General features: G+C 42.5%; 5 non-coding genes across 5 annotated transcripts; 1 reads left to right on the top strand and 4 right to left on the bottom strand.

Annotated features, from left to right (window-relative positions):
* Positions 1-9,534: 9,534 nt before the first annotated feature.
* On the bottom strand, positions 9,535-9,607 carry trnav-cac (transfer RNA valine (anticodon CAC)). The gene has a single exon. It is a non-coding gene; the product is annotated as a tRNA-Val (tRNA).
* Positions 9,608-9,711: 104 nt separating this feature from the next.
* Positions 9,712-9,784, bottom strand: trnav-aac (transfer RNA valine (anticodon AAC)). Its single transcript has one exon. It is a non-coding gene; the product is annotated as a tRNA-Val (tRNA).
* Positions 9,785-11,108: 1,324 nt separating this feature from the next.
* trnal-cag (transfer RNA leucine (anticodon CAG)) lies at positions 11,109-11,191 on the top strand. The gene has a single exon. It is a non-coding gene; the product is annotated as a tRNA-Leu (tRNA).
* Positions 11,192-12,267: 1,076 nt separating this feature from the next.
* On the bottom strand, positions 12,268-12,340 carry trnav-cac (transfer RNA valine (anticodon CAC)). Its single transcript has one exon. It is a non-coding gene; the product is annotated as a tRNA-Val (tRNA).
* A 104-nt stretch (positions 12,341-12,444) lies between these two features.
* On the bottom strand, positions 12,445-12,517 carry trnav-aac (transfer RNA valine (anticodon AAC)). The gene has a single exon. It is a non-coding gene; the product is annotated as a tRNA-Val (tRNA).
* Between the last annotated feature and the right edge of the window lie 14,516 nt (positions 12,518-27,033).

Raw genomic sequence — 27,033 nt, 5'->3', positions numbered from 1 at the left:
ACTGATCAAACTAAGAGACCTGGACCTGGTGTTGCCCACAGAGACTCAGTTGACTGACGAGGCGCTGTCCGGTGCTGAAATTCCTGATCACCGTGCACTATCAGGTGCTGAAATTCCTGATCACCGTGCGCTGTCCAGTGCTGATCCGTTGATCAGTCCTTTGTCTCCCATTGTTGCTGACGGCGTGTTGTTGGAGGAGGAAGACGTGGAGTTTCCTGCTCCTGAGTTAGTGGGGGGAAGACAAAAAAATTCTGAGATTGTCCAAAACCTTGACTTGTTTAAGTTGTTTAGCATGTCTGATGATGCTTACTGTAAGGCGACCTTGGGTGTCCAGAAAGGCGCCATTTATAAATAAAATGAATTATTATTATTATTATTACTTTTATCTTTCCTATTTAACAGTTGCTGAACGATCGGATGTGGTTGGTCTTATTGAAAATCATCTTGAGTTATTCTCAGATGTTCCTACCCGTACGTCTTTAATTGAGCATGATATTGATGTGGGTGACGCGTTACCAATAAAACAGCATGCTTATCGGGTAAGTCCAGAAAAGTGAGAACAGATGCAATAAGAGGTAAATTTCATGCTCGAAAATAACATCGCTGAATCAAGCTCTAGTCCATGGAGTTCACCCTGTTTGCTTGTAAAGAAATCTGACAACACATTTCGATTTTGCACTGATTTTAGAAGTGTAAATGATCTCAACAAGCCTGATAGTTATCCGTTACCTCGTATGGAGGATTGCATGGATCGCGTTGGGAATGCGGTTTTTGTTTCAAAAATTGATCTGCTCCGAGGTTATTGGCAGGTGGGCCTTAGTGACTGTGCTAAGGAAATATCTGCGTTCGTTACACCGGATCGTTTTCTAAATTACACCGTAATGGCTTTCGGCCTTCGAAACGCACCGGCCACTTTTCAACGTTTAGTAAACCGCGTAATTGAAGGCTTGCAGAACATCGAAGCGTATTTGGATGACTTGGTTATTTATAGCACGTCTTGGTCTGAGCATATAAAACAACTAGAGACCTAATTCAACCGTCTGTCGAGTGCCAACCTCACTATCAATTTGGCAAAGTGTGAATTTGGTCGAGCAACTGTGACTTATCTTGGGAAAGTTGTGGGTGGTGGACAAATCTTCCGGTCGAGTCAAAGGTGGAGGCAATTTGTAATTTTCCAGTGCCCACTATGCGCCGTGAACTCCGTCGCTTTTTAGGGATGGTTGGATACTACAGAAATTTTTGTAGAAATTTTTCTGTAGTTGCTTGTCCCTTAACTGACCTTCTCAGTCCAAAAGTACCATTCGAATGGTCTGAGGAATGTCAGATGAGTTTTGAGAAAATAAAAGCCATTTTGATTAGTTCTCCAGTCCTATCTGCGCCCGATTTTTCTTCTCCTTTTATTCTTGCTGTTGATGCAAGTGACACTGGTGCAGGTGCTGTTCTCCTCCAGACAGATATAAATGGAATCGAACACCCTGTCTGTTTCTTTTCGCAGAACTTTAATAAGCATCAGCAAGGTTACTCAACTATTGAAAAGGAGGCGCTCGCACTTGTCCTTGCTCTCCAGCATTTTGATGTTTATATTGGTTCTGTTTCGTATCCTTTAATTGTTTACACAGATCACAACCCCTTACTTTTCATTAGTCGGATGAAAAACCACAACCAGCGTTTGATGAGGTGGAGTTTGTTTTTACAAACGTTTCAACTAGACATTCTGCACATCCGTGGAAAGGATAATGTTATTGCGGACGCTTTATCACGCGTCTGATAGAATAAATTGTAGTTTTTGTTTCAGGTAAGATGTTTTTTCTTCCCTACAATTTATTCACTTAAGGTGAAGGGTGTTACGTGGGTCTTTGTTATTTAATTAATCTATTTATTCCCGGTTTGTGCTTGTTGCGATCAAGTACTAGGATGAGTGTTTCTACCCGGCTTATCCAGGATTGGATGATGCCCGTGACGTCACTGGGGATTCCCACTATATAAGGCTGACAGCAATGGCGTCTCTGTCTCTCTCTGTCTTGCAGTCTCTCGCCCTCACTCAGCTCGGTGGTGGCTTGCGCTCAGGCGGTCTGGCTGGCGGTGCTCTGCAAGACCGGCGATCATTCATCTAGATGCCGCTCCATTTAGTGTTTTGCTCCCGTTCATCTTTTGATTCGTAGTTCGTAATGTGTTAACTAGTTTGTTTATTTTGATACTTTGTTTTGTAGCAGGTAGGGGTTAATTTTTCATAGTCACGTTCTGTTATTTATTTAGTTTAGTGAAGGTAAGCAGTAGCCCTGAAGACTCACCTATTTTTTATTCCTTTTCACGAGAGTTTAGGTAAGATCTGTCCATTTAAAACAGTTTAGTCAGAGACCTGTTTACCTTAGCTTCTCTACCTGTCTACTTGATTTTTGTTAATGTTTTGTAAATTTTTGAAAACTTATGATTTATGGAAAAATAAAACATATTGACGGAACGTCAATTTAACCATATCAAAGTCTGTGTCTTCCATATGTTCGGCTCAAACCTTGATTGTTGTTGTTATTCGAGCCAGTTTTGAGTTTGGGCTGTAACACCCACGATTAGATTGCATGCATCTTAACAAAGTCTGCACTGGAAGTCTCTCTCTGCCATTGCTCCTTTTAGCAAGAGCACCCTATTGAAACAGGAACAGTAAAGATTCACAATTAGAGTAGTAATACTCTATAACTGGATTTGAATATAATAACAACAATGTGGGGTCTGCTGTGATGGAATCAGTAAATTTCACTCGTTTGTGAAATAACAGTTACCTTGTAATCAGGTGCTTAAATGCATCGCAGCTGGCTGCCGTTTGGAGTAGACTTCAAATGACTTGAGGTGTGCTCAAATCGAGACAGAACTGTGGTTGACAGTAAGGTGGGAGTGCTTCCTAAGCTGGTATTAAGGAGCTCTCTTTCTTTGTGGAGGAGCTCCAGTAAGGCACGGCCATAGTGAATTGATTTCCCAGCACTGTTGCGCTACTTGAAACAAGTTTGTGCGAAAAGTGCTTAGGAAAAGCAGCTTGACAAGGTAGCGTGGCCGAGCGGTCTAAAGGCTGATTTATACTTCTGCGTCAAACAACGGCGTAGGCTACGGCGCTGACGCATAGCCCTTCGCCGTGGCCATCGCCGTCACTGACATGCACCTCTCAAAAATTGTAACTACATGTCGCAACAACGCGTAGCGCAAGCTCTGTGATTGGTCGGCTTGCTAGCGCCGACGAGTCTGGGTGGGACCGAGAGCCGCGCGAATGGCGCGAGCGATTGTTTACAAGTGTGGAGTCCCGTGAAGGAGCTCCAGATGGAAAGTTTTGCTCTGTGTTTACCTCATGGTTAAAGTTGTTGCACGTCCGCCGGTTCCTGCCTCAAAATGAGCGAGTTTGAGTCACTTGTACATCCAGGAAGTGTTCAGGAAAAGCAAAACAGAAGCGAAGAAACTCGACACAGAGGAACATTTACACCTCACTGCCCACTAGCGTTTCGGAAGTGTTAATGCAGACCAAAGGAGACAGCGCGCAGAAGTATAAATGCACAGCCACGCGCGTTGCCTGCGCCGTGAGTTGCGCCGGTCACTTGACGCAGAAGTATAAACCAGGCTTAAGGCGCAGCGTTCAAGCTGGGGAACAATCGTCCAACAAAGAAGAGGAAGAAGGGAAGAAATGGGGGAAGAAAGAAAGAGAAAAAGGGAAAGAGTGGGGGAAAAAAACGAAGATAAGAAAGGGCGAATTCTAACCTTCACGGACACACCTTCCCTGCACCTGCTTTACGTCACGCATAGTGATACTGTTCTGTGTCAATACAACGCATTTTGAGTTACATTGATTTCTATTGCAGGTGCTCACCAAGACCGGGGTTCGAATCCAGCTAAAGACGCTTTATTGTTATTGGTTTAGTATTACTCAATAAACTAACTGTTTGAATGTGTAATGCTCCAAGGTAAATAAAATATGCCTAGGCACTTTATTCTTGTGTTTTTTGACATTCTTACATGAAAAATAAAGCATACTAACTTGAATGTGCCATTATTTAGTAGTTGTTGTAGCACTGTTATGCTTATGGTTATTATTGTTCTGTATTTTGATGTACAAATGATCTATAGAAATGTCATAGAGTATATGTGTATATATATGTGTATATAGTGTGAATAGTGTATATGGAATTAAAAGTCAAGTAGTCAGTTATTTATATATGCATTATTTATTCAATTTTTTTATTCAACATTAAAAAAATAAATGTTAAAAATTAACAGAATAAATACAAAATTAACAAATTAAATAAAATGTTAAATAAATTTAGAAACCAACAATAAGTGAAATAGAATAAATTGAACTATTATGGTTGTAACCAGGGGTCCGTTCTTCGTACGTGGATTACTCAGTTAGCTGGATTTGGATATTGACGATTTGACACAATCCAGGATCGTTTCGTTCTTCAAAGCTGATCCAAGAGTTGTTGTCATGGCAACAGATCTGCTAGGTCAAACCTGATCGGGAGCAGGTTCAAATCATATAAACAGGATTAGATCGGCTCAGTTCAAGCAAAGATAATACAGAAAGTATGTACCGAGTTCTGATATTTTCTTACAGTAAAAGTTATATACACTTGGGAAAATAGTAAATATTTTTTAACTATATATAAAAGTTATAGTCATTAATAAAATAAATAAAGTTATACATATTAATAAAACGTATGCAATCTGCACCCTCGAAATGAAAATACAAAGACCTGGTGGTGCAAAGAGAAAACTTAATGATATAAACTTTTTAGATCGATTTAGTACAAATTGTGTATAATAGAAATGCACAATATGTGACTTTTTTTAAAAGCAATAATACATTTATGCAGTCATAAACATGTTTTGACAGTTAATATGCCAGTGATGCTTCACAAAAGTTGCAGACGCCTTTACCAATATCAAAATGCTTTTGGAAACAACCATATTCTTTACACCGATTAAAAAACGGCTACTATAATAAAGAAAATCTTTTCTAAATGAAGAACTAAATACATTGATTTGCATTGAAATACATGATGAATACTCTTGTTTTGACAAATGAAAGTGTAAAGCCTGCAGCTCACAACAAATGTGAAGTTATTGCGTGTCATATTTAACAAGCCGTTTACTGCTAATTTGATGTAATTTTGCTCACATGGATAATTGAATATTAATCAGATGATGTCATTACGCTGCTGTGCCGTCAGCCAATCGTTGCATTGCTGATCATGATTTCTAGGATCGATAGATCTGTCCTTAACAACAAACGCAGCGATCTCAGATCAGTTCATCCAGATATTCTAATCTGATTCGCGAACTTGTTTGAAGAACCAAATTAGCGAGAGATCAGTTATCAAGATTAAAAGATCCAGGATCTGCCAAATCATCTTAGATCATTTAAGCGAGGTACGAAGAACGGACCCCTGTATACACTTTATACATACACACACACACATATAAATGATAAATAAGTTAAATAAAATGTCAACAAAATAAATAAACTATTTAAATAAAAAGTGCAATAAAACAGAATCAAACAAGGTAATTGAAGAGCTATTATGGTTATAAACTGTATAAACTATAGACATACACATAAATAATAAACAGTTAAATAAAATGTTAACAAAATAAATTATTTTTATAAAATGTGAAATAAAATAGAAACCAACAAGTACTATAGTATAAGTTGAAGAACTATTATGGTTGTAAACTTTATACACTCTGTACACACACACACACATATATAAATAATAAATTAAATAAAATGTTAACAAAATAAATACACTATTTAAATTTAAATAGAAACCAACAACAAGTGAAATAGAATAAACTACTATGGTTATAAATTTTATAAATACACACACATATATAAATAATAAATAAGTTAAATAAAATGTTAACAAAATAAATTATTAAAAAGTAAAATGTGCAAAAAAACAAGTGAAATAGAATAAATTGAATTATTATGGTTATAAACTGTAAACACTATATATATATACACACACACACACACATAAATATTATATAAGTTAAATAAAATGTCAACAAAATAAATACACTATTTAAAGAAAATGTGAAATAAAAATATAAACTAACAGCAAGTGAAATTTAAAAAACTGAAGAACTATTACACTATATACATACACAAACAAACAAACACATTATTTTGGGTTGGTCCTTTTCATTTCCTCTAGCCACTCTTCTTTAGTTAAAGTTTCAGTCTGTGGGCAGTACACCCTGCCCCTGAGTTGGCTATGGCCTGTGGCATTTGTTTTGAACTGCCCACACTTTTTACAAGTGTTCGCTTGAACAGTTCTCCGATACGGTCTTTTGGGAATGGCTCCAGATGTGGACGGTGATGCAGCAGGCTGTGAGCTGGTACTGGACATTGTTGGCTGAAGTGGTGGCTGTCTGAGTGGCATCCCCTGCACCATTGGGATACCCTGAGCCATCTGCACTCCTTGCATCATCGGGATACCCTGGGCCATAGGGATTCCCTGGACTATTGGCATAGCTTGGAACATTGGTACACCCTGAAACATCGGCACACTCTGGTACCCTGGTGTAGCCAGGATTTAAATGTTGGGTACCATCTGCAGCGATGCTCCAGGTGCTGGTGGTGTAAATATGACCTGATGACCTGGGTCAGTGCTGGTGCCTTGGGTCTGAGTGGGGGTCGCATAACAGATGTCTGCCTCTGCCTTGCCTGACCTGCTGTACTCTCTGCCAACACGTACTGGTGCTGCTCTCCTGGTTGGTCCGGTGAAATCTTTGATGCCACTGGTAGAGTACAGGGGCTGGGCCCCAAGTTGTCTCTTCTCCATCACCTCCTGAGCAGGTACAGTAGGGGCAGGTTGTTGCACCATTTGTGCTGGAGCAGCAGATGCAGTACTCTGCTAAAAATAATCACAAAAATACATATAATCATGGAGAAGGAAAGCCATTTTAGTAAATAATAAACACATATTGATTCATAAATGTACCTAATAATTTTACACAATACAAAAAAACTTTTATAACTAAACAAGAAATTCAACTCAATGACTCCTTTAATAAAGCACACAATAGCTCTGAAAATTAATTTACCACTGTTTCTAGAATGTGTGTAATATTTATCTAATATGTAATTGTACAATTTGTATTTTCAAAAACGAAAAGAAAAAGATAGAGGTAAAGTTGGTTTTATATTCGCACATTCGTTCATTTAGAAGTCTCTATATTGTTTACCATATTACTTTGAATATTCGATCGGAATTAGCATGCAAGTATGATTTGAAAACAACATTAACACTATCTAATTCACTGTGAACAATGCTGTACTTTTATAATCACTAATCATTGTCTGCTAATATGATTTTCCTATTTAGAATTTGCAAAGAATATTTTTCTGAAATGATATTATTAAGGAGAATGTCTGAATATCCGAATATAAAACCAACTTTACCTCTATAAGAAAAAGAATAAGGGGAACTGGAAAGGAACATTCCAGGCCTTTAAATCACATGCTGTATTCTACACAAAATCCATTCCCCCACCTTTTCAAATCTCTCCCATAAACGGTCAAACTATAGTAAATTATTCGATGTAAATCTCAAAATACATGCAATTTAAAACACATTATTATATAAAAACAAGTATGACATCTTTTACATAGATACTGTACTTAAGCCTAACAAGTTAACGTTACTCTGTTAAGCAAATTTCAACAAACGTTATATCATGTAAACGAAATACACACCCTTTGATAAATCTCATGCCACCTTTTTGTCGAGGAGCTGGCCTGTTGCCCTCATTTAATGGCCAAACTCCTGTGCTGGCAAACTTTTTCAGACGTGAAATCCAGTCTGACATGGCTTTATGAGATTTTCCAGACATTTTTTCTCCTAGAAATTAAACGGTTTTAGATTAAAGTATCCAAATTTGAAATACAACACACTAAAACATAAATATGTGCAATTATGAAGATTTTCTTACCATTTTAAGAAATCATTATCGGAAAAAAGTCCTATACTTTAAACAAAACGATGCTGTGCTCTGTCAAATGATGCTGTTTGTCGAAAATCACTGAAGGTCAAGGAACTTTTTTGACCTCTGACCCGCCTCCAGAGGACCCCGTTTTTTCTTTCGTGTACCTTCGGCTCAGTATGAAAAATTGATTGACATCTGACTAGCCTGTCTGACTACACACCTAGCGGTGAATCTTGGAAAAGTTCCTTCCCCGGCTTTAACATTGCCTCGACTCTGATTGGTCAAATGTTGAAAATGTTGAGAATTACAGTCAGCGATTGGCTGCAAATGTTGAGATGCTGCACCGTGATTGGCTACAATGTTGGAGCGAATCCCTCTGATTGGCTCTCATATTCAACATTTGTGAAATATTGATGGACAATCCTTCAGCAGCTGGCGTTCAGGTCGCAGTCTCCCCTGGAGGCGTGGGTTCGACTCCCACTTCTGACAAACCGAGCCTGCGGCAGTGCGCTCAGGCTGAATTCTTTAACTCTCTGCCCCCATGTCCGAATGATACAGTAACACTGACAAAGTGCCGCATCACGCGGGCTTTTATGCAAGTGCACTGAAAGGGGATCAAAAGAATTGTCCTGGGATAGTGTTGCTTTTTAAGGTTTGCAGGGCATTTTTTTCATCAAATCCTCGTACAACGTCAAGTCATGACATTTGACAGATCCATGCCCTTGTATCGTGGATCATACAGTGAGCAGAGAGCCAATTGAGAATGTGCGTAAAAGCAAATCTGAATGTTTCCGCCCAGTTGCTAACAGGAGACCCTCCGCTTGTAAAGCCATCGTGATAACCACAGGAGCCTCCGGTTAGGGTGAGAGCACTGTCTTGTGGTGCCAGCGCAGAGAGACGGAAAGTCACTTTCCACAATGTTTTCATTCAATGTTCTACGCTGGTGGAATCACCTTCCCATTCCCAGTCGGATTACGGATACACTGGTGTCCTTCAAACGACAGCTAACACCCATCTCTTCAGAGTACACCCGAACCCCGGTGAATATCCCTCTCTCTAAAGAAAACGAAACTCCTACTCCAGCACTAAATTCTCTGAGCACAAACAAATTACTTGGAATAAATAGCCCTTTTTCGTATGCATTGCCTCGTCTTGTTGAATACCTCCACTATTGTATGTCGCTTTGGACAAAAGTGTCCGCTAATTGTATGCTTCCGCCCAGTTTCGAACAGGAGACCTTTAGCGTGTAATGCAAACATGATAAACACTACACTACGGAAACCAATAGGCCAGTGCTGCTTCAAGTATTTATAGTCTTTTTTTTATAGAGCTGTCTTGTACGGTCTGCACCGTGAAGGGCCAGCAAACGCACTGGCCACCTGCTCATGCACAACACAAAGCTAAAAGAAATCAGATTCTACGCAAGTTTGCGACACCGCGAGGGGCGGTAAACACTGAGCTGAATTCAAACTTCTAGCCTCACACCGCTCTGCAGAAAGAATGTTTTCAGTGAACGTCAGTACTCAACAGAAGCCTGATTTGACAATTGTCATAAAAGCCAGAGGTTGTTTCCGCCCAGTTTCAAACTGGGGACCTTTCGCGTGTGAGGCGAACGTGATAACCACTACACTACGGAAACCTTCAGGCAAATCGAGCTGATAACCCTTTTTGATTGGGTGCCTGTCGACGATCATTGCTGGTGCGGCAGTGGATGCTATTATTTTCTCGCCAAAAGAAGAGCACTGTTTCTGCTCAGTTTCGAACCGAGGACCTTTCGCGTGTTAGGCGAACGTGATGACCACTACACTACAGAAACCCCACAAGTGCTTTCACCAGCCAAGTTAGGCCTGCAAGGATAAAACAAGGCGTACGCGTTGGTCAATCGAGCGGACAAAGCCAACTCAGCGTGACAAGCTCCCTGCAGGTATTAGGGCCAATTTACAATCCGGGCCCGACACAGCTGTACAGGTCCTTGCGAAATGTCCCCTTTCGTCACATTTGAAGCACCTGAATTCTGGGCGTTCCTTCATCACATTTTCTGAGCTCATGCATAGTCGACAGGTTTTTACCTGATTGGTGTGCATGACTCTAAAGTGCTGTGGCGCTTCCGCCGTCTCGATTTTGGTACTGTATGGTAAGGAGACCATCTCTTCCGGAAATCTGTTTTTTACAAACCTTGTTCCATCTTCTATGTTTGTGCCAGGATACAATCTTCTTTTAATTTTAGATATGGGGAAAACTGCCCATCTCTCTAGCTTGCTTAAAATTTCTTCATTTGCTAGGTAAACAGGCAGATGCTTGAACGAAACAACATAGTCTCTGTTTTGTAACCTTCGTACTTCAGATTTCACTCCTTTAATTGTCAATCCATTGTCTTAAAATTTCGGTGTCATCTTCAGTCTCCATTGTTACTTCATACTCCCTTTGTTTGTTTGGGTCTCACCGCCAGCATTCTTCCTTCTCCAATCAGCTCAGTGACTGCTTTGGTTATATCAAATCTTCTTGCATCTTTTACATTTTCTACTTCTACAGTTACTGTTGCTTCCTTTGTGCATACTCTTCTTTGTACCTCTTGCTTATCCTTACCTTTTTCACCTCTTCGTTGGCTGGGCTCTTCATTTTATTTATCTCTTTGTCTGTTGTCAAGTCCATTTTCTTTACCTCTTCGTCTATTATCCAGCCCATTTTCTTTATCCTTTCTTGCAAGTCCCTCCATTTCCATGTCGTTGCCGGGGAATCTGTCCATGATTAAAAATAAAACACACTACATAACCACCCTTCAGTCAGCAAAATGCTGCTGTTAGGTGGTTTTTAAAGACAAAAAGAAAACAAACAAACAAAAACACTCAAGGTCAAAAAACAAAAAGGTAGACAAACAAAATGGGGAGTGCCTTTCTCTCCTTACTGCTGCCAACTCACTTCCTGTTTGCTCTATAGCCCCCTCAGGGTGGTGTGGCCGTAAGCAATGACAGCTGTCAAGTGTTGGCTATTGAAACTAGGCGCAGCCCCAGGAGGCGAGCACAGATTAGCTGCCTGCAGCACCAATGAGTGAGAATAGACGGAGCTGGGCAAGCTGTGAAGCACCAGATTCCATGTACTGCGGTGTGGCTCCCAGGAGACAGCTCCTGCCAAGCTTGCATGTCAGGATGGCCGAGCGGTCTAAGGCGCTGCGTTCAGGTCGCAGTCTCCACTGGAGGCGTGGGTTCGAATCCCACTTCTGACAAACTGAGCCTGCGGCAGTGCGCTCAGGCTGAATTCTTTAACTCTCTGCCCCCATGTCCGAATGATACAGTAACACTGACAAAGTGCTGCATCACGCGGGCTTTTATGCAAGTGCACTGAAAGGGGATCAAAAGAATTGTCCTGGGATAGTGTTGCTTTTGAAGGTTTGCAGGGCATTTTTTTCGTCAAATCCTCGTACAACGTCAAGTCATGACATTTGACAGATCCATGCCCTTGTATCGTGGATCATCCAGTGAGCAGAGAGCCAATTGAGAATGTGCGTAAAAGCAAATCTGAATGTTTCCGCCCAGTTGCTAACAGGAGACCCTCCGCTTGTAAAGCCATCGTGATAACCACAGGAGCCTCCGGTTACGGTGAGACCACTGTCTTGTGGTGCCAGCGCAGAGAGACGGAAAGTCACTTTCCACAATGTTTTCATTCAATGTTCTACGCTGGTGGAATCACCTTCCCATTCCCAGTCGGATTACGGATACACTGGTGTCCTTCAAACGACAGCTAACACCCATCTCTTCAGAGTACACCCGAACCCCGGTGAATATCCCTCTCTCTAAAGAAAACGAAACTCCTACTCCAGCACTAAATTCTCTGAGCACAAACAAATTACTTGGAATAAATAGCCCTTTTTCGTATGCATTGCCTCGTCTTGTTGAATACCTCCACTATTGTATGTCGCTTTGGACAAAAGTGTCCGCTAATTGTATGCTTCCGCCCAGTTTCGAACAGGAGACCTTTAGCGTGTAATGCAAACATGATAAACACTACACTACGGAAACCAATAGGCCAGTGCTGCTTCAAGTATTTACAGTCTTTTTTTATAGAGCTGTCTTGTACGGTCTGCACCGTGGAGGGCCAGCAAACGCACTGGCCACCTGCTCATGCACAACACAAAGCTAAAAGAAATCAGATTCTACGCAAGTTTGCGACACCGCGAGGGGCGGTAAACACTGAGCTGAATTCAAACTTCTAGCCTCACACCGCTCTGCAGAAAGAATGTTTTCAGTGAACGTCAGTACTCAACAGAAGCCTGATTTGACAATTGTCATAAAAGCCAGATGTTGTTTCCGCCCAGTTTCGAACTGGGGACCTATCGCGTGTGAGGCGAACGTGATAACCACTACACTATGGAAACCTTCAGGCAAATCGAGCTGATAACCCTTTTTGATTGGGTGCCTGTCGACGATCATTGCTGGTGCAGCAGTGGATGCTATTATTTTCTCGCCAAAAGAAGAGCACTGTTTCTGCTCGGTTTCGAACCGAGGACCTTTCGCGTGTTAGGCGAACGTGATGACCACTACACTACAGAAACCCCACAAGTGCTTTCACCAGCGAAGTTAGGCCTGCAAGGAGAAAACAAGGCGTACGCGTTGGTCAATCGAGCGGACAAAGCCAACTCAGCGTGACAAGCTCCCTGCAGGTATTAGGGCCAATTTACAATCCGGGCCTGACACCGCTGTACAGGTCCTTGCGAAATGTCCCCTTTCGTCACATTTGAAGCACCTGAATTCTGGGCGTTCCTTCATTACATTTTCTGAGCTCATGCATAGTCGACAGGTTTTTACCTGATTGGTGTGCATGACTCTAAAGTGCTGTGGCGCTTCCGCCGACTCGATTTTGGTACTGTATGGTAAGGAGACCATCTCTTCCGGAAATCAGTTTTTTACAAACCTTGTTCCATCTTCTATGTTTGTGCCAGGATACAATCTTCTTTTAATTTTAGATATGGGGAAAACTGCCCATCTCTCTAGCTTGCTTAAAATTTCTTCATTTGCTAGGTAAACAGGCAGATGCTTGAACGAAACAACATAGTCTCTGTTTTGTAACCTCCGTACTTCAGATTTCACTCCTTTAATTGTCAATCCATTGTCTATTAAAATTTCGGTGTCATCTTCAGTCTCCATTGTTACTTCATACTCCCTTGGTTTGTTTGGGTCTCACCGCCAGCATTCTTCCTTCTCCAATCAGCTCCGTGACTGCTTTGGTTATATCAAATCTTCTTGCATCTTTTACATTTTCTACTTCTACAGTTACTGTTGCTTCCTTTGTGCATACTCTTCTTTGTACCTCTTGCTTATCCTTACCTTTCTCACCTCTTCGTTGGCCGGGCTCTTCATTTTATTTATCTCTTTGTCTGTTGTCAAGTCCATTTTCTTTACCTCTTCGTCTATTATCCAGCCCATTTTCTTTATCCTTTCTTGCAAGTCCCTCCATTTCCATGTCGTTGCCGGGGAATCTGTCCATGATTAAAAATAAAACACACTACATAACCACCCTTCAGTCATCAAAATGCTGCTGTTGAAGATTTCTATTCTCTCAGTGTGAAGTATTTTCTAAGTGTAAAGCAGTTAATTTTCTCTTCACAAAATGTATGTAGTGTTTGCAGCAAACATGCCAGCGTGTGTTAAAAATACAGTGATATGTCTGTGTAAGATGAGAGTGCCTGCACAGAAGCAACACTAGGAGAAGGCTGAGTGACTGATTGTGTAGAATAACTGAATATGTAAAGCACTGATTATATAGGTTAAATACTTCTATGAAGCTATATGTGTCAGAAGTTAGAATGAGTAACATATTATCAAGTGATTATGCTTTCATGACAATGTATGTAAACACTTAATCCTTTTGCATAAGTTGCATCTATACTTTGCTAACATAGACCTGTAACATCTCTGCTGACATGAACTAGTGGGCTGAGAGCCAAGAATAGCAGGACTCCTTAGACTAGAAACCTATTCAAAAATGGTCAAGAGTTAAAAAGAGACTTAGGGGTGTGTCAAATAATCCTGTATAAAAATTGTAACAAACACAGATACTTCAGAAGGTGCAGGAGAGACTTCAGAAGGAGCAGGAGAGACTTTGGAAGGTGTCCAGGAGAGACTTCAGAATGCTCTGGGGTCTGCTCTGCTCTTTCTCGGCTTTATTATGGAGAATAAAGTCTATTTTCTGATATTCAAAACCTCTGGTCTGATAATTTCTAATTGATAAGTCAAAATTTACGACAAATGGCGCCCAACGTGGGGCTGGAAGGAGACAAACGGGTGACACTGGACATGCTGGGGCTTGGAGGAAAAACACAAATATGTGGCCACGATAAAAAACGGTAAGCAATTTTAAGCTTATACGTTTGTTTTTTTTCTACCAAGGACCTGCTTGTAACGGTAAAAAGTCACTTGAACTGTTTCTCCAGCTATAACGAACTACAAGTAAAACTAAAAAGTAAAGATATGAAAGGAAAACAAAGGGGTTTTGAATACCAGAAGAAAATAACAATTTGCATGCAAATGATCTGTGTTTCCTAAGAGGGCCTTGACGGATAGGATAAACGTTAACTAGTAACTGTTACTCATGTTTGGGAAATTTTTTAATATTATGAAGAATATGCATAGAGCATTTTTAAGTTAAGAGGAAGCAGATTAATAAAGTAGAGAGAAGCGCGCAAAGACCTCGGAGTACCCGTTCTGTTTTAATAATAATAAATATTATTATTCAGGAGGCTGGGGGAAAAAAGGCACAAATCCTGTGAAATGCTATTTTTACTGAAGGACAGTAAAGACGGGAGCAGAAGTAACAGGTCACTCAAGAGGAGTGTAGTGGAGAATTCTGTGGTTACAGCTCTAAGGTTAGAGGCTGTTCGGACAGGTCACTCAAGAGGAGTGAGGTGTATTTATGTAATTGTAAGTATTTGTGTATTTGTCTGTGTTGCTGGGGTGCTTAGAAGCTATCACCTTTGATCTAGAGAGACTAGAATAGAGGTGAGGTTCAGGTTACACAGTGTAAGAGATAGGTTAGAATGAGTGAGAAGTATGATTGTGTTTAGAAGTATGGTTGCAATAAGAGTGAGTTTAAAAGAATTATCGTTTTATATTATAATATAAAAGAAGGACTGCATATGTTGTGTGATTTAAGAACAATAAGATAGAGAGTGATGCAGTTTAGGGAAGATATTGTGATACAGAGGAGGATTAAGCCTCATAAAATTAATTGAGATCATATTGCATTTGAAAGACACAGACTAAAAACAAGAATATACTAGTTAAACATTTTTCTGAATAATCTCTGTGTGTTTGAAGTGTTTTTAAATATGAACTAGGCAGAGAGGTGACTGAAATTCCTGACATGCCGACAGTCTGGAAGAAGGTCTGCTTCAGGAGTGGTAAGAATCTGTCTATTTTAAGAACAAAAGTTTCACAGGACAGATAGAAGCTAAAGAGTAAAGATATATTATAAGGTATTAAATAAATAGAAATATTATAAAGTAATGTAATAAGATAAATAAAATAACAAAAATATTAATGATAGAATAAGATTAAAAAATAAAAAGTGTTATTAAAAATGCAACTGAAAGCTATACTAATAAATATTAAGAAATAAAAAATTGAAGCATGGAAATATCTACATATGGAGATTAATATTTATATTGATCAGGAAATAAATTTACTAAATCAGTATGAATAAAAATAGATAAGTTAATGATTTGAGTAAATAAAGAATTAGAAGAGAAAACTTTAATGAATATGGATTTATTGAAGAGTTAATGATCAAATGTTTAAGGAAAATAAGTCCAAAGGAAAATGAATTAGGAAAAGCTAAGAGATAAAAATGTTAACTTTTGAAAAGGAAAAGAAGCATAGGAAAATGTAGAAAAAAGAAGTCCAAACATTGTTTAATAGAATAAAGAGATGATATTTAAAAAAAATATATATTAAAGCGATAAAATAAAAATTAGAAAAAAAAAACAGTAACATTTTGAAGAAAACAAGATTTGGCTTTAAAAGATAAAATTATGTTTAAGTGCAATAAAAAATTGTTGTGGAGTAAGTTGACTGTTGTCATCTGTTTTAAAGCTACAGGCTGTCATCTGAGCCAACAGCTATTTGTAGTAAAAGCAGTGAGTCAGATGTAAAGCAACGACACTGAGGAGAAATGAAAGAACATCATAGTGAGTTCAAAAATTATATAGTTAATAATTTATGTACCTAAAAATTAATTTAAAATTAAAAATTGCATTTCAGATAGGAAAAATGCTTAAAGTAAACAAACATGTAGAGTTAACATAGTACTATGAACTCTAAGCTATTGCAGTAAGGATTTTGAACAGTTATATCAGATGTAAGCACCATGTAGTGCTGGTGAATTAAAAACAGAAATGTTAGAGAAATTAAAATAATGTAAGAGGTAATGTAACTAGTGAGGAAGCACTGGAATAAATTAGGAAAAATAAGTGAAGCACAATCTGAAGCCAAAGAAATTAATTATAAGAACATTTAACAAATAGAAAATTAAGCATATTTACATTTGATAAAAATGATTGAGAATTAGAAAAAATAAGTTGTTAAACAGCAAATAAAAATAGATAAATAAATTAATTAATTAATAAAAGAAATGGATAAAAGGAGTCTTTATTTGATGAAGGAAAAAATGGGAAAAAAAAGAGTCATAAGCTAAATTCTATATATATATTAATTAAGAGGACATAGGGATGAACTTTGGGGGACTGTAGTCTCGTACCTACCAGACATCTCTGAGTACACTGGCAAATGGAAAGGTGTGTGAAAAAACACAAAGAGCAAAATGGCTGTGGACACTTGTGACATGAACTTTTTGCCCAAGATTTACTGAGGACTGAAAAAGCTACATTTGTTCAGAGACATTCAAAAGAGACACTAACAAGAGACTGATGAACTGTTCAAAGAGAAAAAACGCTCCACCAGAACTTTACATCAGCTGAGTCAAAGAAAGAAGCCAGCCCAAAGAGAGAGGGGGAAACACTGTGCCCTGATATGAAGGAATTTCAGGACACCACAGAAAAGACTAGCACCATCTGTGAACTAGTTGTCTTAGGTTGCGAGGGGGGATAGTCTGACAGTCCATCTCAAAGTAGCTTCTATAGTCCAAATTCAGTTAAAGCATTACAGAAGGAAATTAAGAACAAAAGTGTAGCTACCCATTCTTGTATCAAATCAGACTCCTGTCAATTTGAGAGAAATTATTATCATGCAAATTTTTAAGTAAGAAAAAGTGTTATAAGGTAATTTCAAGGTGAAAACTTTAAATGATGAAATTATATATTATGATGAATGGTAAATAATTTGAGTTTAAGTTTCAGTAGGCTTAATAAAAGTTCCTTAAACATAGAATGATAAATTACAATGCAGGGTGGTAACTAAAGAAAAAGAAAAAGCTTTTGATAAGGCAATAAATAATTTGGAGAATAAATAAGAATATAACTAAGTATTTAAATTAAAATTAAGTAAAGTATCTTAACATAATCTTATTGTGAATGGCCTAAATCAAGATTGGATATTGAAAACTGGAAAGAGATTCAAATTTAGAAAAATGATTTACATTTAAAGGGAAGATTGAAATAACAATTGAAATAAATTCATAAGATATGGTAAGGTCAAAAAGTAACAGTTCTAAATTACTTTAAAACAAATTGAAGGAGAAAAGTGTTTAAGAAAAAGATATTGTTTCACATGAAAACATATGTGAAGAATAATTAGAAAAAAATATTAAGGAATAATAATTAAAACAGAGCAAAGAGAAATTTACAAAGCATACAGTAAGTTTTAGTCAGCTGATAAAAAAGTGCATCAAATTGTATAAACAACTAGTTTAATGGGAATGCCTTAGGAAATAATTATGAGCCAAAAGAAAATAACTCAAAGACAAAAAAGGAATTAATATATAGATCAGAAAATAAATTAGCAAAGAAAGAAGTGTCAAATTCCAACTAAATGATTGTCATTACAGGACTGAGATGCAGATAAAATCAGCCAGCACAGTGAGGGTTTAAATGGATTAGATGCAGATCTGTCCAGAAAGAAAACCACTAAATGCTGAAATAGGTATAAAACTCTATTGAAAAGTGTAAAAATATAAGAGCACTAATAGAAACATCTAGATACTGTAATATGCAATCTGTCCTAGACATTTATTTTTAAATTGAAATTTAAAGTAGTAATAAATGTATAAATGACTAATAATTTTTGATGGAATTTAAAGACAATAATTACATATGAAGACAAAACAAGAGTTAGGTTATGATTTAAGAGTAATCTATAGGAGAAGATTTTCCAGCTAAAGTTAATATTGTATGTAAATATATGTTCTTTTGGATGATAAATATTTTAAGTGGTTTGATTTCTATTGAGTTAATTTTAGGTAACTACCAGAGGAGGGTAGAAACTTGTTTGTACTTATGTAGGCTGATGACTAGCAAATACTGTTTACACCAGAATGCATAAAGGGTTATAATAAGGGAGAAGATCTTAGGATAGACACTGTCGCAATATGTGGATGATTGAATTGTCTACAGCTTCACAAAGATCTAGTTCAATTAAAAGACTTGACTGGAGACCATTGCTCCAAACAGTGAGATATGATGACTGTTTTTAGTGCTGAATGGATAGAGATTTATTCTGTAAACAAGCACAGTTGAGAAACTATAATGAGTAGATGATTAGAGGTAGCATCAGGAGCAGATTATGAAGCAGGGATAGTTAATACATCTGTGACAAGAGAAGTTCTTCCTAAATTTCTAAATGCCTTCAGAAATAAGTTCATAAAGGGTTTGAATTCATAAAGTATTCATGAAGTTAATAAGTGATCAATAAATAAAAACATCTAAAGGAGTATGAAAAATTTGTGAATAAAGCAAAAGAGAGAATAATTGTATTATGCTCAATTACCAGAATTGGCTGAAAGAGATGAAGATGATCCATCAAGACCAACGCTCAATGAAATATGTGAAAATAATAAACTTAATGGGATTAATTTGCTAACAAGTGCATTGGTGAATGATGGCATGGAAACTAACAGAAACAGACATCTAACACTGCAACGCATGAACTGCTATTGGGTCGACCCTTGAAAGAAACCTTGCAAGAAACCGCATGACCCTTGCAAGAAACCACATGAAACTTTGCATAAAACCTTGCATATAATTTCACCTATAACCTTGCACATAACCTCTTGGAATGGTTTGCAAAGATGTCGAATGCAGTAGGGACTTTAATAAAGAAACAAATAATTGCCATGTGCATAGCGATATCTGTGCAGGAAACCAGAAAGGAGCCATGTGAGAGAGCAGTGATACAAGGTCCAACTGGTCTAGGTGATTGAGTCTATCTGAGGATGCTCTGGTGAGCTCAGGAGGAAAGGACCATATCTGGATGAGGGCAAATCCAACAGCTGCCAAAGTGGATGCCATTGATGGGGTACCAATGCCCCAAGGGAGCGAAAGGAAACATCTCCAGCAAGGGAAAGCTGACCGGAAACAGAGGAGCCTGAATTTTCCAAAGCTCTAAACTACGAAGTTCAACTTGTGGAAGGAGAAGTTTATCAGAACAAAGTAAAGAGTGATTCTGATAATATGCCTGAGTACCACATACAGCAGTGCCACAAGTCAAGGGATGATGAATGCACAACTACAGATTTCAGAACTCAGACTCTCAACCACACATCTCCATTAACATCTTTTTAAAGTCAAGTGAAGATGCTGATAGCTTAGAAGAAGAGAAACAAGGATGACCAAAGATCAAGATCAACATTTGATGCTTTTTATGTTTGCATATTGAATTTGTTTGCATATTGCTTTTATGGTACCAATATATAATATCACTTCAGTATATTCTACATGAGTGTGAAAACCAGCAGCTAGGACTGAACCAACTGAATACTTATGCTTAAAACATTGTTGTCTTTGATGTGTTAAGAGAAAAACAGAGTACAGTCTTTTACTTCCTTCAAATCAAAAGAGAGGGGAGATGTTTGGCTGGACTTCTGTCAAAGTACAGTGGCATAATCTAGTCAATTAATAACGTTCGAGGTTACTAAAGTAACCCTTCGTTCCCCGAGGAGGGGAACGGAAGCACTATAAGTGGATTTGATTGTAAAATCCACGCATTGGGAGGTTCGGTTCAGAAGCTACTAGTCTTAAAGAGTATTGAACGGGCCAATTAAGAATGAATTGGCAGCGCAAGCCTGCGCAGGTGAGCGGCATAAGCAATCAACTGAGTATATAAGCTCACCTGGCGCCAGCAGACGCTATCCTTTTTAAGCTGAAGAGACTTTGAACAGCTAAGGGACAGTCATTATGGCGACGGAGTATAGTGCTTCCGTTCCCCTCCTCGGGGAACGAAGGGTTACTTTAGTAACCTCGAACGTTCCCCTTCGGGGGGAACTTCAGCACTATTAGTGGATTTGATTGTAAAATCCACGCATTGGGAGCCCATTGAAAGCGCCATAATGACTGCACCTTACCAACACCCCGATGAGGAGATAATCAAGCAAGCGTGACGCACCCACATCATGGGGGGCGCGGTCCTCCAACGTGTCCCTGGCCCTAATTTATCCTACTTCAACAGAAGTTTTACGGATTTATATATATTTTTTGGGAAGTCGTGAGCATCTAGATAATTCTAGGAAAATACGACAGTACGTTGGGAAGCGTGCAATCCCGATAGGGAGGACGCTGCGGAGGCCATCCGTTACCCAAGGGGGGATAGATGGCAGAATTTACATATGGACTAGCCCTAAAAAGGGGGAGTACGCATAGCAAAAGAGTGGTTAGCGGGGAGGGAAGACACGGGTCCGCCCAGGGGGGGGACTTAACCGTGGCGGAATAAGCATATGGGATCGCCTAGTGGGGATCACGCATAGCAGGCACCTTTACCCAAAACGCGGGCTGACCAGCGGGCAGACCTACAACGTAGTGGGCCAGCAAGTGACTCCTCCGCTGAGTCAGTGCTGGGGGCCACGGAGGAATCTGCAGGGCTCACCTGACGGGGAACTTTACTGACAGATAAAAAGGCGCACGTATCTCCGTGTTAGGGAAAATGGCGCAGCAAGCGTGTTTCAACACCCTACCGAATTGTTTCCTCAATCACCAAGGGTTACCTAATACCCTTGAGGAAACCGGCTCCACTCGCAGATTGTAAAACCTTGCAAATGTGTTGGGTGTCACCCAGCCCGCAGCTCTACAGATGTCTGTTAGAGGGGCGCCGCGTGCGCGCGCTCGAGAGGATGCGAAGCTCCGAGTGGAGTGCGCACGCGCTCTCGGGGGACGCGGCTCATCTCGGCTCTGATAGTGAAAGAAAGGCATCCACAATCTAGTGGGAACTTATTTCGGTACGGCACTTCCCTGCTGCCGACCGCTATAACAGACGAAGAGCTGCTCAGATGATCTAAACTCTGAGTGCGGTCCGGATAATACGCAAAACGCGAACTGGACAATAAGAAGGGCTGGGTCTGCCTCCTCCGAGGGCAGCGCTTGCAGGCTCACTACCTCGTATTAAAACGGAGTGGTAGGAACCTTGGGCACATATCGCGGGCGGGGTCTCAGGACGTGAGAGAAGCCAGCCCAATTACAGGCACGAGTCACTGACCGAAAAATGCCTCCGGGTCCCCGACCCTCTAATCGATATCAACGCGACCAGCAGAGCTGTCTTCAGGGACAGAAGATACTGAGTCGAGGATCGAAGGGATCTGACGCGGCTTGTGTAGCGAGGGCGAGATCCTAAGAGGGCATGAGAGGGGGCGGGGTGGATTAATTCGCTTAACGCCCCTGAGGAACCGGATGATGAGGTTATGCGTTCCCACGGTGCTGCCAGCCACCGTGTCATGAGAGCGGAGATGGCAGCCACGTAACCTTAAGTGTGGAGGGCGACAGCCTGCTCTCCAACTTCTCTCGGCGTAAAGATAGCACAACGCTGATCTGGCAAATTACGGGGGTCTTCTCAGCGAGAGACACACCATTCAGTGAATAGACTTCACGTCAGGGCATAGGCGCGCTCGGGGAGGGGGCTCTAGCCCGAGTGACGGTATTAGCCACCGCAATCGGAGGTTACCTAATTCTTCCTCGCGTCTAAAAATCTCTTCAAAGATCGGCGAGGGTGCCAGGTGGTGCCCTGTCCCTGAGAGAGTAGGTGCTCTCTCGAAGGGACTGCCAGGGGAGGGCTATCGCGAGGGAGAGCTCTGACATCCAGGTCCGGTTGAGCCAGAGAGGCGCAACCAGCAACCTGTTCCTCGTCCTCCCTGAGCTTGCACAGTAACTGCGCGAGCAGGCTCACTGGGGGAAACGTGTATTTGCGCGTGCCCCGAGGCCAGCTGTAAGCCAGTGCATCCGTGCCGAGAGCACTCGGTCAGGGAAAGAACAACTGGCAATGAGCGATCTCGGGGGAAGCAACAGATCGATCTGGGCTTCCCCGAATCGCGCCCATATCAGCTGAACAGACTCGGGGTGGAGTCTCCATTCTCCAGGACGCAAGGCTGCCGTGAGAGCGCATCGGCTGCACGGTTGAGCTTGCCTGAATATGAATGGCGTGCAGCGATTTCAGCCGCGGATGACTCCAGAGGAGCAGACGGCGGGCGAGCTGAGACATGCGGCGAGAGCGCATACCCCCTATACGGCTGATATACGCCACCGCCGCCGTACTGTCCGTCCTGACCAGCACGTGTTGCCGCTCCAGCACCGGAAAAAAACGGTGGAGAGCGAGGAACACTGCCAACAGCTCCAGGCGATATGCCAATGCAACTGGGTACCTTTCCACAGGTCCGCAGCCGCATGCCCGCAACGCACAGCCCCCCAGCCCGTGTTGGAAGTGTCTGCTGAAACGACAACAAGACTGGACGCCTGTTCTAGAGACACCCAGGCCTGTAGGAACGAGGGGTCGCTCCAAGGGCTGAGGGCGCGGCGACACAGCGCAGTAACAGAGACTCGGTGTGCGCGCGCGTGCCATGCGCGTCTGGGGACTCGATCGTGAAGCCAGTGCTGAAGTGGTCTCATATAGAATAATCCGAGCGGCATGAAGCGGCTGCGGATGCCATATGCCCCAGGAGCCTCTGAAATAGTTTCAGTGGGACCACTATTTTACTGTCGAGCTCTCTCAGACAGTACAGCATCAGCTGAGCGCGCTCTCCGGAGAGGCGCGCTGCCATGGTGACCGAGTCCAGCTCCAGCCCGAGAGAAGAGATCCTCTGCACGGGGGCGAGTTTGCTCTTTTCTCGGTTGACCTGAAACCCCCACAGGTGGAAGTGCCAGAGCACTTTGTCTCTGTGCATAATCAACTGCTCTGAGAGAGGGCAAAAATCAGCCAGTCGTAAGAAATTGAGTATGCAGATGCCCGCGAGCCGAAGGGGCGCTGAGGCACCCCCGCGGGCTTGGTGAGGACCCGCGGAGACAGAGAGAGCCCGAAGGGGAGGGCTTTGTATTGCCAAGCTCGACCTTCAAACGCAAACCGCAGAAACTGTCGGTAGCGAGGAAGAGTGGAGACATGGAAATACGCGTCCATCAGGTCTAATGCTGCAGACCAACCCAGAGGACGAACGCACCGGAGGATGCGCTTCTGCGTGAGCATTCTGAACGTCAGCTTGTGCAGGCAGCGGTTCAAAACGCGCAGATCTAGGATTGGCCGTGACCCACCGCTCTTTTTGGGCACGATAAAGTGTGGGCTGTAAAACCCGCTCTCCATCTCGGCTGGAGGGAGCGGCTCGATTGCATCCTTCGCCAGGAGGACAGCAATCTCCTCTCGCAAGACAGGGGCGGACAGGGGGCTGACCCTGGTGAATACACACCCGTGACTTGGGGGGCCGTTTCGCGAACTGAATCGCATAGCCGAGTCTGATTGTGCGTATGAGCCACCGCGAAGAGCTGGCCCGCGGTAACCAGGCAGGCAGAGCTCTCGCTAATGGACTCATCGCTACAATCGCTGACGTACCAGCAGTGGGGCAGCGCGGAGTGGGTGTGCTGATCCGGGAAGCTCGCGGGTCCCACGGAAAAGCTGGAGGTGAGATATTTGCTCTCACTCCAAACCCGAGCTCCGGAGGGGAGGCTCGAGGGGTGGGAGAAAGGAGACCGTCCTCCCAGCGCTCGTGAGCCACTGGCGAAACGCACCGAATCTGCAAGCTAGAAAGCATAGCGTCCCAGACTGGCAGATTTCGGGCTGTCACATCTGGGGAAGTGAAAAGTGCCCTTTCATAATGTTTTCATGGCAGTAAAAAGTGCCGTTGGAAATGGGGCCCCGCCCTCCAGCGGGGAAAGAGCAAGTTCCCTCTTCTCCAGATGGCCTGTCCCAGGGGCGCTTCGCGGTCCGTTGCCGGACTTAGCGGCGTTCTGCCTGCTTCCGAGGTGCCCGACGCGCTCGCTTCGCCGGAGGCGTGTGCGGGGGCGGAGCAGCTCTCGTAGGCGGGCGCCTTCGGCGAGGAGCAGGTATGAATGGCACGGCGGGCGGAGCGGGCTACGGACCGCCAATAAGACATCACCCACCAACTGCTCTCTCACCGCCTTGAATTCCTGGGTGAATTCACAGACAGTGTCGCCGAACCTGGCTGGGGATATGGGGAAGTCAAGAAAGCGGACTTTGTCGACTTTGCGCATATCAGCCAGGGGTGGCGCTCCTGGACCACTAATGTGGACATCGTCCTCCCCAACGCACACGCAGCGGACTCAGTAGTCCGAAGAGCTAAGTCGGCGGCGGTGCGAAGCTCGTAAGCCTGGGTTGGACCCACCCTCGTGCAGCTCGGCCAGCGCCTGCGCTTGGTAGCGCTGGTAGGTGGCTATCGCATGCAAGGCGGAAGCAGCCTGGCCCGCAGCTATGTAAGCTCTAGCTCCGAGGGAGGTAGATAACTTACAGGCTTTGGATGGGAGACGAGGCGGACCCCGCCAAGAAGAGGCGCCGCGCGGATTTACCGCCATCGCGCACTCAACCTGAGGAATCGCCACATACCCCCTGGCTGTTTCACCGTCAAGAGTGGTTAGGGTGGAGGAACACGCAGCACGAGCAGAAAAAAGTGCTTTACAAGACCGCGTGAGCCTACTGTGCACCTCCGGGAAGAAGGGAACGCCCCTCTAGTCGGTCCGGCCGCGGAGCTGGGGGATAAACCATCTCCAACCCACGGCCGAAGCAGCCCGGGAAAGCACGGCTAACATGTCCGTTTCAGGATCCGTAGTGACAGCGCTCACCAGCCCGAAGGGGGCGAGCGGGTCTGGATCATCATCGGACAATGAAAGCCCACCCTCCGATGCCGCGGTGGACATCTGGTCTCCGGTGTCATCGGGCGTAAGGGCTACCATCTGTTAGACGGATCGCTTCCCCCGCCCGAAGCTTGGATGGAGCGCTTAGAGGAGCGGGAGGTCCGCGGGCCCGTGGGCGACGGATTATCTCTCGCTGAAACCCTCAGATCTGCCCGAGTGCCCGCTGCAGAGCAGGGGACAACTGGGGTGGTTCGCCCTTTTGCAAAGGCTAACCGCGATCTTGCGCAACAGTCATGGCATCGCAATGACGACATGAACTGCCCGCGAGCAGCGCATTAACATGCTGGACCCCCAGACATGTAACGCAGTGCCCGCGCCCATCATCCGAGGACAGGAAACCACCGCATCCAGAAACGCACAGTCGGAGCGCCGTCCTGATAACTGTGTTGCTCTTTCTGTGAAGTTTGCAACTTTATACGCACCGCTCTGGAGGACCGGACCCAAAGAACGCCAGGCAAGGGAGAAACCCAGCTCGACCGTCTGCCACTGCGTGTACACACTCTGGACCGGGAGAATGCTCTCGTTCGCTCAGAATCGCTGGTCACAGCAGGAGGAACCCTCATCGACTCGATCAGAAAGTCTCTGAAGCGAAAAGGATAGCGTCTGCTGGCGCCAGGTGAGCTTATATACTCAGTTGATTGCTTATGCCGCTCACCTGCGCAGGCTTGCGCTGCCAATTCATTCTTAATTGGCCCGTTCAATACTCTTTCAGACGAGTAGCTTCTGAACCGAACCTCCCAATGCGTGGATTTTACAATCAAATCCACTTATAGTGCTGAAGTTCCCCCCGAAGGGGAACAGCTATGTGGCTTATATCAGTCACTAGATAGAGGTAATTAAGAGAACTGGATTATGAAATTGCACTTTGGGTTAAAAGACAATAATATTAAGACTAAAGTCTTAAGAGGAGGGATTGAAGAAGATTTCTATTCTCTCAGTGTGTAGTATTTTCTAAGTGTAAAGCAGTTAATTTTCTCTTCTCAAAATGTATGTAGTGTTTGCAGCAAACATGCCAGCATGTGTTAAAAATACTGTGTAATATGAGTATGCCTGCACAGAAGCAACACTAGGAGAAGGCTATTACTGAATGGCTGATTGTGTAGAATAACTGAATATGAAAAGCACTGATTATATTTGTTAAATACTTGTATGAAGCTATATGTGGCAGAAGTTAGAATGAGTAACATATTATCAAGTTATTATCCTATCATAACAATGTATGTAAACCCTTAGTTCCTTTGCATAAGTTGTATCTATACTTTGCTGACATAGACCTGTAACATCTCTGTTGACATGAGCTGGTGGGCTGAGAGCCAAGAATAGCAGGACCCCTTAGACTAGAAAACCTATTCAAAAATGGTCAAGAGTTAAAAAGAGACACAAAGGGGTGTGTCATAATTACCTGTATAAAGATTATGGAGAACACAGATAATTTAGAAGGTGTCCCGGAGAGACTTCAGAATGCTCTGGGGTCTGCTCTGCTCTTTCTCGGCTTTATTATGGAGAATAAAGTCTATTTTCTGATATTCAAAACCTCCGGTCTGATAATTTCTAATTGATGAAAAGTCGAATTCACGACATGACCCCGTTCAACCCGGGGATGCAGCGGCCACAACGCAAAGTTCTAACCACTATACGATCACGGCAAGCTACGAGACAGCCGTTGTGACCCTTGTGTGGAATGTTCCTCCCTGTGATAAGCCCCTTCCTCTTCAGTGAGAACACTCTGTTGTTTTTCTCCTCCTACCAGAACAACACTTTTTCCAAGAAACAATGGAAATGCAAACAAT

Source organism: Danio rerio, chromosome 4, assembly GCF_049306965.1.
Source record: "Danio rerio strain Tuebingen ecotype United States chromosome 4, GRCz12tu, whole genome shotgun sequence".
Classification (NCBI taxonomy): domain Eukaryota; kingdom Metazoa; phylum Chordata; class Actinopteri; order Cypriniformes; family Danionidae; genus Danio; species Danio rerio.
This window is presented reverse-complemented; position numbering and strand designations above follow the sequence as displayed.